Source organism: Phyllobates terribilis, unplaced genomic scaffold (genome assembly GCF_046119375.1).
Source record: "Phyllobates terribilis strain yellow unplaced genomic scaffold, ASM4611937v1 Scaffold_13__5_contigs__length_258822181, whole genome shotgun sequence".
NCBI lineage: Eukaryota > Metazoa > Chordata > Amphibia > Anura > Dendrobatidae > Phyllobates > Phyllobates terribilis.
The window spans coordinates 245754601-245767222 of NW_027362773.1; positions in this window are offsets into that span (position 1 = coordinate 245754601).

The window sequence follows — 12622 nt, forward strand, 5'->3', positions numbered from 1 at the left end:
CGAAACAGTTACCTACATGGTGACTGAACACATAGGAAATGACAGGACTAATTTTTACTGTCACAAGCTGTTATATAGCGCGCAGCTGTTTTGATCCTGCAGTGTTTGTATGTGAAAAGTGATCATGAAGTTCAATAATAATCCACCTAGTATACAGGACAAACAATGGCAGGCATTCAGGAAAACACGTGACAAGCTCTGCTGTATCTTTTCTTGCCACATGACTGACTGACCACTCGCAAGTCCTCTGGTTACAGATCACCAGCAACTTGTCGACTCAAAGTTGGTGTGGGTGTCATGTCCACCTTATATAAGACTCCCTACTACTGACAAATTTACAGTTGCATTTCTAGACCATGAACTAACAGTTAAAGCTGTAGCCCACTTACAATTTTATTATGTTTAACCCCTTCACTTCTTGGCAATTTTTTTCTGCTTTTCCGCTTTCGTTTTTTTTTTCATCGTCTTATTCCAAAAGTCATAACTTTTTGACCTATCCATCTGAAGGCTTATTGTTTGCAGGACGTGTTGTAGCTTTGAATGACGCTATTTATTTTACTGTAAAATGTGCTGAATTCCTGGAAAAAAATTCCAAGTGGGGTGATATGATGAAAAATATGCTTTTCTGTCAGTGCTTTTTGGGTTTTGCTTTTATTTCACAATATTTTTATTGAATTTTATCAAAATTTAAACACGAACTCGAATATGGTTCGTATGGGGAAAGGGAAAGGAGAGAGGAAGGGAATGTGATTGGGGAAGGAGAGTAGTCAGGTGTATTAACACAATTTATCCAAGATAAAACAAGTCAAAACAAAACCAGTAAAAAGCTAATACAATTAACAATGACACATTGGAAAAGCATGTTAAACCTGTGTGAAAGAGATTTGGGAATGACAATTATCTGTTTTCTGTAAATTCCCCTTAATCAGGGAATTTTTTGGACCATAACGACCATTTTTTTAAGTTTCTTGTTGAGCCATTTATGCTGGATGCATACCTAAACTTGTACGATTTATGGAGTGAGATTCTGCCTAAAAGTTCAAAGAAACAGGGAGGATCTGGTTGCTTCCAATTGTATGCAATTGAATTTTTTATTACCAGACATATGTGAATAATGAGGTATCTAGTATGTGAGGTTAATGATTCCAACTCTAAGGATAAAAGAGCTTTCTGGGGTGTGAGGACGATTTCTTGACTAGTTAGATTATTAATTAGTTTAGACGTCTGAGCCCAGATTTTTTTAATTTTAGGGCAATTCCAGAAAATATGTATCAGATCTCCGTGTTGCCCACAGTTCCTCCAACAAAGAGGAGAATTGTTGGGGTCTATATGCGAGAGCCTTAAGGGGGTATAGTACCAGCGTGATAGAGTTTTATAGTATCCCTCATGTAACGCCATGCAAATGTTAGAGGAGTATGATGAGCAGAGGGCGTTTTCCCACATTTCTAATGTAAAGGATGTATTTAGGTCTGCTTCCCATTTTTTCATAAATGTGGTTTTATTTTAAAGTACATCTTTGTTAAAGCAAGTATAGATATACTTCAGACTCCAGAAGATATTATGATTTGTATTACAGAGTAGGTTTATAGAGGCTTCAGACAGTGATTTTCTGTTGGAAAGAAATAACATAATCAGGTCCTTAGTCACTGAGTAGCAAAAGAATTCATCAAATGTCAATTTAAATTTAGATTTTAGTTCTGCGAAGGAAATAAAGTTGCTACCGTTAAAAATGTCCTTAATTTTGGTTATGCCTATGGAGGGCCAGTGAGAAGGAAACGGATGATTGTAGATTGCTGCAATATATGAAAGAGGAAAATTCAATGAGTTATTTGAATTGTTTTTGTTTCTATTGAGAGTAGCGAACTTTTCCCATGCAAATAAAGCAGCTTGGAAGATAGGGTGGGATGGAGTATAGTGGGATTTCTTGAAAAATTTGCTAAGGAGTAAATTTTGAGGGGGAAGGTTACCGTTGAGTAATGTCTCCAGTTCTATCCATGCTGGAGAGTGTTTTTGGTATAGCCAGTATTGGCTTTGTTTTATTAAATTTGCTATATAGTAAGCGTTCACGTTAATCAGTCCAATGGCACCATTAGCTTTGCTTTTATATAGCAAAGCTGTCGGGGTCCTCGCTTTTTTACCTCTTCGGATGAAAGAATTGATAAGGCATTGCATTTTGGTTATGTATGGGGCGGGAATAATTAAGGGAAGGTTTCTCAGGACATATAAGATTTTAGGTAGAACAAATGTTTTTAGAATTAGTGACTTGCCTAACCACGATAAATCTTTGTCGCTGTAGTAATGTGTGTCTTTATTTATAGTCTCTACAATTGAATCCATGTTTTTGGTGATGATTGAATTTATATTTTTTGTGATGATGATTCCTAGGTATGTGAATTCCTCCTCTTCCCAATGATAGTTAAAGTCTTTTTTGATTCTATTTATTATATTGTTGCTTAAGTTGAGTTGGATTATTTTTGATTTATTGTTGTTTATCTTAAAGTACGAAAATTTCCGAGAATTCTTCCAGGGTATTTGTTACCTCTTTGATGGAATTGAGAGGATCAGCTAATGTTAGTAGGATATCATCTGCAAACAAATTAATTTTAAGTTGTCGGGAGCCTACTTGTATGCCTTTGATATTTTGTTTTCCCCTAATTTTCTGTGCGAGGGGTTCAATAGCCAAGACAAACAACAAAGGTGATAGGGGGCAACCTTGCCTGGTTCCATTAGTTATTTTTATTGGGTTAGAGAGGTGGTTGTTGGCGTATATTTTGGCCGAGGGGCTAGAGTACAAAGCTAAAATGGAAGACAAGATTTTTTCATTGAAGCCAAATTTCATTAAGGCGAGTTTTAGATAAAGCCTATTGAGACGGTCAAACACTTTTTCGGCGTCTAGTGTCAGGAGTATTGGAGGGATCTTTGATGAGTTCAGTAATTTGATGATATTAATGAGGCGTCTCGTTCCATTTGTAGATTGTCTTTTTTCGACAAAGCCAATTTGGTCGCTATTTATTAGGGTAGGTAGTATAGATTTTAATCTGTTTGCCAGCACTTTGGAGTATAATTTAACATCAGTGTTTATGAGGGAGATGGGCCTGAAGTTTTTGACGTCCTCCAAATTTCCTTTGGATTTGGGAATAAGTATGATTGTGGCTTCCAGCATTTCGGCTGGGAATGAGCCCTGGGACGCTGCCTTATTGAATACTTGGGTAAGGTGAGGGGTTAGAATAGGTTCGAAAGTTTTAAAATATTCATTGGTAAAACCATCGGGGCCTGGGGATTTATGTGGTTTTAATTGTGCTATTGCCTCGGATATCTCTTTTCCTGTAAAAGGGGATGATAAGAGTTCTAAGTCTTGATTACTGGCATGTGGTAATTTAATTGAGGAGAGAAATTTGTTGATTAAGTCTTTATTGGGTTTTGGTACGGAATCGTCTGTATTGATGTTATATAATTTATGATAATACTTCGCAAAAGTAGAGAGTATCTTTATGGGGTGATGATTAAGTGTGCCATCCTCCGTTAAAACTTTATCTATTCTATTGTGTATCCTCTTTTTCTTGATGCGGTTCATCATGAAGCTAGTCGGTTTATTCAAGGAGGCATATATTTTAAATTTTGAATTTTTAACTAGAGAATCAAAGGGGGCGAATATTTCTTTTTTGAGTTCTACTCTTAAGTTGTTGATTTCTTGGCCAATTTTTTGAGAGGGTGGGTTGGTGTTGGCTTGAATTTCTTCATTAGATCTAATTTGGGATTGGAGTTCTGTAATTTTTGCCCTATTTTTCTTTCTGATGGAGCATGACAGTTTCATCAATGTCCCTCTGAGGACTGCTTTATGAGCATTCCAGTATGTAAATGGGCTGATGCTATCGTCTTCATTTTCAATGAAATATTGTTTTAAATTTTCCTCAATTATAGCTCTGTACTCCGGTGAACAGAGGAGGGTAGGGTTGCACTTCCAGAGAAAATTATTTGTGAGGGAAGGGCCTAACCTAATTTCTCCCAACAAAGGGGAGTGGTCAGAAATACTTTTTGGGAGAATTGAGATTTTTTCAATTTTTGAGATAGAAAAGACATCAGTCAGTACAAGATCGATTCTGGACGCTGTCTGGTGGGCGTCAGAAAAGAACGTGTACTCCTTTGAAGTGGTGTTGATACACCTAAAGGTATCAAACAGCTCATTCTTTGCTAGCCATGGGTTCAGGGAAGCAGACAGACATCTTTTGGGAGATGAGGAGTCCATGCGACTGTCAGGAACCATGTTGAAATCACCTAGTATAATTAGTTCCCCCTTTCTAATTTTAGAAATCTTTTTCATTACCTTATTAAGAAAACTAATCTGTCCTTTATTGGGGGCATAGATATTTACAATTGTACAGATTTGGTTATTGAGTCTACAAACAAGAATATGATATCTACCATTTGGATCAGTAACCTCTTCGTCAAGTTTAAAGGGGACGGTGTTTTTGATTATAGTGGCGACCCCCGCCTTCTTTTTATTCTTGTTTGTTGACTCAAAAATATTTGTGATTTTTTTATGGCCGAATTTGGGATAGTTAGATTCAGAGAACTCTGTCTCTTGCAGACAGATAATGTCAGCTTTTTGGGAGTTAATTTCTTTCCAGAGGGTGAATCGTTTATTTGGGCTGTTTAGCCCCTTAACATTGTATGATGATATTTTAATACTCATTCTGGATTACGCTTGTACCAGGTTGGTAAAGGTAGGTAAAGTTTGAGAGTTGGAATCAGGTAGTGTGTAAGAGTTATTTAGATGGCTACACAGGCGAACTTTTATATTTGTGTCATGAAATGTGTGAACAAATCACAATGCAAAAACAAATCAAATAAAAACAACAGTACAACTTTTAAAACGTTCGTGAGGATCAAAATAAGTATTTGTACTTCACGACTCTTAGACAAACCTCCAGGGAATACCTACTAATCCGTAGGGTTTTTTTTCTGGGGAAAAAGTTCGTGAAATTGTCCGATGTAGAGCAACCAAGTTGCTAAGAGAGGAAATCCCAATATGAAGAAGTCCAGTTAGGATTGCATACCTCTAGTATATAAAACACAACAAAATACATATTAACCATATGGTGAAAAAGTTATATAGTTATAACATGACATAAGATCCTTCAAGAACAGGGAAGGAAGATGCAGCTTTAATGGAATAAGCAAATTTTTAGAAAAGGTAAAGATAAGCCAGAAGATCAGCGGCTGTCCCTCTGGGAGAGAGGAGGATCTTTAAATGAGGAATCATCCTTCAGAGAGGCCACAAATTTACGTCCTTCCTCTGGGGAGAAAAGAACGATGGTTTTCGTTTGTGAAACACTAGTAGTTTTAGTGGGAAGCCCCATCTGTTGGGCACTCCTGCTTCTCTCCGGTAAGTCGTTGTGTCCCTGAAAGATTTTCTGGCTTCTATCGTTTCCTTAGACAGGTCAGTGTAAATTCTTAAGTCCTTGTATGGCTCAGGAAAGATTTTTTCTACCTTGATAAAGTTTTGTATTTTTTCTTTTGTTTCGTAAAAGTGGATTCTTAGTATTGTATCTCTTGGGGTGTCAGCTGAGACTGAGTTGGGACGGGATAGTCTGTGGATCCTGTCTATAGTGAGTTCTTGGTTTGATAATGAGGGCAGAGCTTTTTTGAAGACTGATTTAGCGTAATCGGAGAGGCCATGTGGTGGGACCGTCTCCGGGATACCGCGTATTTTGAGGTTGTTTCTGCGGTTACGATCCTCCAGGTCGGCCAGTTTTGCTCTGAGCTTATTGATTTCTGCCTGGGTGTTATTTTGGTCATTTGTTGTTTTTTCAGATTTGGCTTCTATTAAAGTAAGTCTTTTTTCGTAATTCTCCAGCCTTTTGTTAAAGACTTGGAAAGTAGAGTTTATGGCTTCTGTCTGTTTGTCCAAAGTGATTTTCATGTTTTCGTTACTAACTCTGGCTAACTCCAACATGTAGGTTTCAGTGTTGTTTGAGGGTGGAGGAAACTCTTTGAAGATACATGGATTGTGAGAAGCTTTCTCAGGAGACTTGTGCCCGTGCTCTGTTTTCTGTTTGTTTTTCTCAGGGCTAAGATTTGGAGATGAATCTGTGTAGTCAGAGTCTGAGTCAGATTCAAGATGTTCCTGATAGACTGTGCCCTTGTGACCCCAATTTTCTGGTTTCGGTCTCTTATGAGAGACGGAAGTGTCCATTCCCTCGAAGGGAGGGTGATCCTTATTTGGATCTATTTATGGGGACGTGCTAGAGGGAGGAGGATTTTGGGATGAAGATTGTGGGGCTTCTTTTTGATAGTTTTTTCTGGAGGTTAGCTTTTCATCTCTTTTAAGGGGAGATCTGGACTTAAGAGGGCTTGCCAGGCTTGGAGAATCCTCCAGGGGATTGCAGTATGTGTGGTATTGAGTGTTTTTCTCATTCAAATTTTTGGATTTGTTTGTTGAGCTAGGGGGTTTGTTTCCTGCGGAGGCACCTTTCTTAGTGGAGCTCATGGTTGACGGTGTCAGCTGAGGCGTGATTTGATAATTTTCCAGTCAGGGTTTGGTTGAGACTTCAGTGGTATTGAATTGCGGTGCCAAAATTGAGGAGGTCGCAACTGTGACATACAGTTTATGTCAGAGATTCTGTACGCAGTTGTGCTCTGTGTTCAGAGTTAGTAGCAGTAGGGTATAGTGCACCAGGAGCCAGGAGGGACGCTGTTGTGCTTCGCGGTTCCAATCTGTGTCGCAGGACGCAGTTAGGCTCTGCACTTATTGCTGTTAACGATCAGGTGCGACACTGAGTGTTTGGGGGGACGCAATTGCGACAAGCAGATGCGATGTGTCACAGGACACAGTAGAGTTTTGCAATCGCAGTAGTCAGCAATCAGACGTAACACTGTAAGTGCTTGGGAGGACGCAGTTGCGACACGCAGATGTGATGTGACACAGGACGCAGTTGATTTTTGCGATCGCAAAGGCCAGCAATCAGATGTAACACTATAAATGCTTGGGAGGACGCAGTTGCGACACGCAGATGCGATGTGTCACAGGACGCAGTAGAGTTTTGAGTTCACCGCAGATTCAATTTGCATTTACAGCTCGCAGATAAGTCTTAATCTTAGGGCTGGTGTGGGACAGTGCATGCATTCCAGGTTTGCTTTTTCACCACCCGAGAAGCCTGTCTGCAACGTGAAGGTGATAGAGGTGGCACAGGCTTGTATGGGACTATTCGCATAAGCGACGCAGCTGCGACGCTGAAGAAGGGGCGGAGCGATGTTGCGGATCAAATCTGCGTCGCTGGCCGGTGTTGCCAAACGGTAATCCCCCGCACAGTTCACTGCGATCGGGTGGTTCCCTCGTACACCGGGTATGGCGGGACAGGTCGGGTGGGGGGACGGTACTAGCCTGTGGTAGTCTCCGCTGTTCCGTCGTCCGCGCCGCTCCCTCTGCTCGATCCTCGCTGTTCTCTCCTCAGTGGTGCTGGAGATTCACCTCCATACTTCACTGTGTGGAGCCGCGACCCTCCGCTTCAGGATCCAGGGGTCTCAGGTGGGATGAGGGTCTGTGATGAGGCGCTGCTTCATAATGGTGCCTGTGAAGATGTCACCTTCCTTCTTCTCCTTTGGGGACTTGAGCTGTACTTCCTGTCTCTGCTAACTGCAGCTGCCTGCTTCCAAAGCATATAACTTCTTCAATTTTAGGGTGATTTTCACGGGGAAGGTCTCAAACTACTCCTGAGACGGTCCCCAAGTGAATTCTGTAGGAGCTTTAGGGATTTCTTCTTTTAAATCGCGTTAAAGTAGCGTTGAATTGGTTGTCTGCATGGAGCTCAGCTCTCCTGCTTTCTACATCAGCCGAGCCCAGGCCACGCCCCTTTGGGTTTTGTTTTTAAAGCCTTCATTGTATGGTAAAAAAAATAACCGGGAAACCTGATTTTCCAGTTATGGCGATATCAAATTTGCATTTTTTTTACTTAAATGGTGAAAAAATATTCAGAAATTTGTAAGAAAAACCAAATTTTAGTTTGTGTTGCTATTTTTTGAAACCCCTAACAATTTTATTTTTCTGTCGATGAAGCAGTATGACAACTGGATTTTTTGCGGAGTGAGCTGATGTTTTCATTGATACCATTGTGGGGTACATACAATCTTTTTATTGATGTTTATTGTATTTTTTAGAGTGGTGCGGTGACAAAAAAAACACTTTTCAGATATTTTGATTACTTTTCTCATTACAGTGTTTACCCATCAGGTTAATTAATCTTAAATATCTTAAATTTTGATAGGTCAGATGTTTACGGACGAGGTGATACCAGTGGGTTTAATGTGTTCTCAATGCAGTTCGAGTCATGACATTCTAAAATTAAAGCTTGTAGCTCATACTATAACTAATGCCCGAGTGCTCATTTGGCCATCAACTAAGTTTCCTGACTCCATAATATACATGAACACTCGGCTCGAAGAAACGTGCATGTGTTTTCAAAGGGGAGAGAAAGCTGTTGCCATGAGGTTAAGGCAGAAGCTTGGCTTCTGAAGAACAAAAGGCTTGAGCATTAAAATTCAGTTGCCGACATCATCTGTCAAGGAAAGTCAGGAGTAGTGTTGAGCCACCCCCGTAGTGTTCGGGTTCGGTTCGGTTCGTCGAACACCGGGATGTTCGAGGAACTGTTCGTCGAACTGTTCGTCGAACACCTTAGAACACCGTCGAACACCGTTAAAACCAATGGCAGGCAAACAAAAACACATAGAAACACATAGAAAACACCTGCAAAGGTGTCCAAAAGCTGACAAACTGCTCAGAAGACACTCTCTTTAAAAAAGCCGGCCGGCAAATTCAGCAGCGGCATACACCGGTACCCGACAATTTAGACAAGAAGGAATAGAGCATCACACATAGATTAGATAGATAGAAACATGTCAGTCACACATATAAGAAGCACAGTGACAGTGTTGGTTACTGCACTTGTCATTTAGTGTAAAGGATTTATTAAAAAAAATATTAGTGTTTTCATGCACCGTCTCTTTAAAAAAGCCGGCCGGCAATTCAGCATCTGTACCCGACAATTTAGAACAGAAAGAATAGAGCTTCACACATAGATTAGATAGATAGAAACATGTCAGTCACATATATAATAAGTACAGTGATAGTGTTGCTTACTGTACTTGTCATTTAGTGTAAAGGATTTATTTAAAAAAATAATAGTGTTTTCATGCACTGTCTCTTTAAAAAAGCCGGCCGGCAATTCAGCAGCGGTACCCGACAATTTAGAACAGAAAGATAGAGCATCACACATAGATTAGATAGATAGAAACATGTCAGTCACATATATATGAAGTACAGTGATAGTGTTGGTTACTGTACTTGTCATTTAGTATTAAAATAAAGGATTTATTATTAAAAAAATTGGCGTGGGGTTCCCCTTAATTTTAGGCTCTAGCGGAGGTTAAGCAGACGGCTGGGGCAGATGTTTGAAGCCTGGGAAGGGGGTAATACCCACGGAGCTTCCCAGGCTACTAATATCAGCCTCCAGCTGAATACATAGCCTTTACTAGCTATTAAAATGGGGGACCCCCCAAAAAAAATGACGTGGGGTCCCCCCTAATTTAATAGCTAGCAAAGGCTAGGCAGACAGCTGGGGGCTGATATTAATAGCCCAGGAAGGGAGCCATGAATATTGGCCCCCTCCCAGGCTAGAAACACCAGCCGTCAGCCGCCCCAGAAATGGCGCATTCATAGGATGCGCCAATTCTGGCACTTAGCCTCGCTCTTCCACGCTGCCCTGGTGCGGTGGCAGGGGGTAATAGGGTTGGGGTTGATGTCAGCTTATAATGCCAGCTGACATCAAGCCCAGGTTAGTAATGGAGAGGCGTCTATAAGACACCCCCATTACTAACCCCATAGTCAAAGTTAAAAAAAACACAAACACCCAGAATAAAGTCCTTTAATTGAAATAAAGACACAATCCTTTATTGTTCTAAATTAAACCATACTTACCATCACGCCCATTCCAGCTGAAGCCAACGATCTCCTGCAATAAAAGAAAAATAATAAAGCAACCTCATCCTTACCTTTCCATGGTTCCCACGACAGCTTCAGCTCTGCTACATCGAGATGACAGGCTGGACCGCAGCAGAACGCTGCCATCCAGCCTGTCATCCCGCAGACACTGAGAAGCGCAGGCTTGCTTGCGCTGCTCAGCGTCTCTCTGTGACGACATCCAGATGAGCCGAGTTCATGTCCAATGAACTCGGCTCACCTCATGCACGTCACTGACAGCGTGGGAAAATTCTCACGCTGAAGCGCTGATTGCAGGAGAATTTTCCCACGCTGTCAGTGACGTACAGGAGGTGAGCTGAGTTCATTGGACATGAGCTCACCTCATGCACATCACTGACAGCGTGGGAGTATTCTCCTGCACTCAGCACTTCAGCGTGAGAATTTTCCCACGCTGTCAGTGACGTGCATGAGGTGAGCCGAGTTCATTGGACATGACCTCGGCTCATCTGGATGCCGTCACAGCGAGACAGTGAGGAGCGCAAGCATGCCTGCGCTTCTCAGTGTCTGCGGGATGACAGACTGGATGGCAGCGTTCTGCTGCGGTCCAGCCAGTCATCTCGATGTAGCAGAGCTGAAGCTGTCGTGGGAACCATGGAAAGGTAAGGATGAGGTTGGTTTATTATTTTTCTTTTATTGCAGGAGATCGTTGGCTTCAGCTGGAATGGGTGTGATGGTAAGTATGGTTTAATTTAGAACAATAAAGAATTGTGTCTTTATTTCAATTAAAGGACTTTATTCTGGGTGTTGTGTTTTTTTTAAATACTTTACTAGAAATTCATGGCGGTCATGTCTAATACTGGCGTGACCCCATGAATTTTGGGCTTGGGGCCAGCTGATAATACCAAGCTGGCCCTAACCCCTTTATTACCCAGTGAGCCACCGCACCAGGGCCCTGGATGAGTTGGGTACAGCGCCAGAAGATGGCGCTTCTATGAACGCGCCATTTTCCGGGGTGGCTGCGGACTGCAATTTGTAGCGGGGGGGGCCCAGAAAGCTTGGGCCTCCCTGCGCTGCAGATTCCAGCCCCCAGCTGCCTAGTTGTACCTGGCTGGACACAAAAATAGGGCGAAGCCCCACGTACTTTTTTTTTAATTATTTCATGAAATTCATGAAATAATTAAGAAAAAAAGGCCTTCCCTATATTGTTGTGTCCGGCCAGGTACAAATAGGCAGCTGGTGGTTGGGGGCAGCCCGTTCCTGCCTGCTGTACCTGGCTGGACACAAATATAGTGCGAAGCCCCACTTCAATTTTTTTTAATTATTTCATGAAATTCATGAAATAATTAAGAAAAAAAGGGCTTCCCTATATTGTTGTGTCCGGCCAGGTGCAAATAGGCAGCTGGTGGATGGGGGCAGCCCGTTCTTGCCTGCTGTACCTGGCTGGACACAAATATAGTGCGAAGCCCCACTTCAATTTTTTTTAATTATTTCATGAAATTCATGAAATAATTAAGAAAAAAAGGGCTTCACTATATTGTTGTGTCCGGCCAGGTACAAATAGGCAGCTGGTGGATGGGGGCAGCCCGTTCCTGCCTGCTGTACCTGGCTGGACACAGATATAGTGCGAAGCCCCACTTCAATTTTTTTAAATTATTTCAGGAAATTCATGAAATAATTAAGAAAAAAAGGGCTTCCCTATATTGTTGTGTCCGGCCAGGTACAAATAGGCAGCTGGTGGATGGGGGCAGCCCGTTCCTGCCTGCTGTACCTGGCTGGACACAAATATAGTGCGAAGCCCCACTTCAATTTTTTTAAATTATTTCAGGAAATTCATGAAATAATTTAAAAAAAATTGACGTGGGGCTTCGCACTATATTTGTGTCCAGCCAGGTACAGCAGGCAGGAACGGGCTGCCCCCAACCACCAGCTGCCTATTTGTACCTGGCCGGACACAACAATATAGGGAAGCCCTTTTTTTCTTAATTATTTCATGAAATAATTTAAAGAAAATTGACGTGGGGCTTCGCCCTGTTTTTGTGTCCAGCCAGGTACAACTAGGCAGCTGGGGGCTGGAATCCGCAGCGCAGGGAGGCCCAAGCTTTCTGGGCCACCCCCGCTGCAAATTGCAGTCCGCAGCCACCCCGGAAAATGGCGCGTTCATAGAAGCGCCATCTTCTGGCGCTGTACCCAACTCATCCAGGGCCCTGATGCGGTGGCTCACTGGGTAATAAAGGGGTTAGGGCCAGCTTGGCATTATCAGCTGGCCCTAAGCCCGAAATTCATGGGGTCACGCCAATATTAGACATGACCACCATGAATTTCTAGTAAAGTATTTAAAAAAAACACAACACCCAGAAAAAAGTCCTTTAATTGAAATAAACACACAATTCTTTATTGTTCTAAATTAAACCATACTTACCATCACGCCCATTCCAGCTGAAGCCAACGATCTCCTGAAATAAAAGAAAAATAATAAAGCAACATCATCCTTACCTTTCCATGGTTCCCATGACAGCTTCAGCTCTGCTACATCGAGATGACAGGCTGGACCGCAGCAGAACGCTGCCATCCTGCCTGTCATCCCGCAGACACTGAGAAGCGCAGGCTTTCTTGCGCTCCACAGTGTCTCTCTGTGAGGGCATCCAG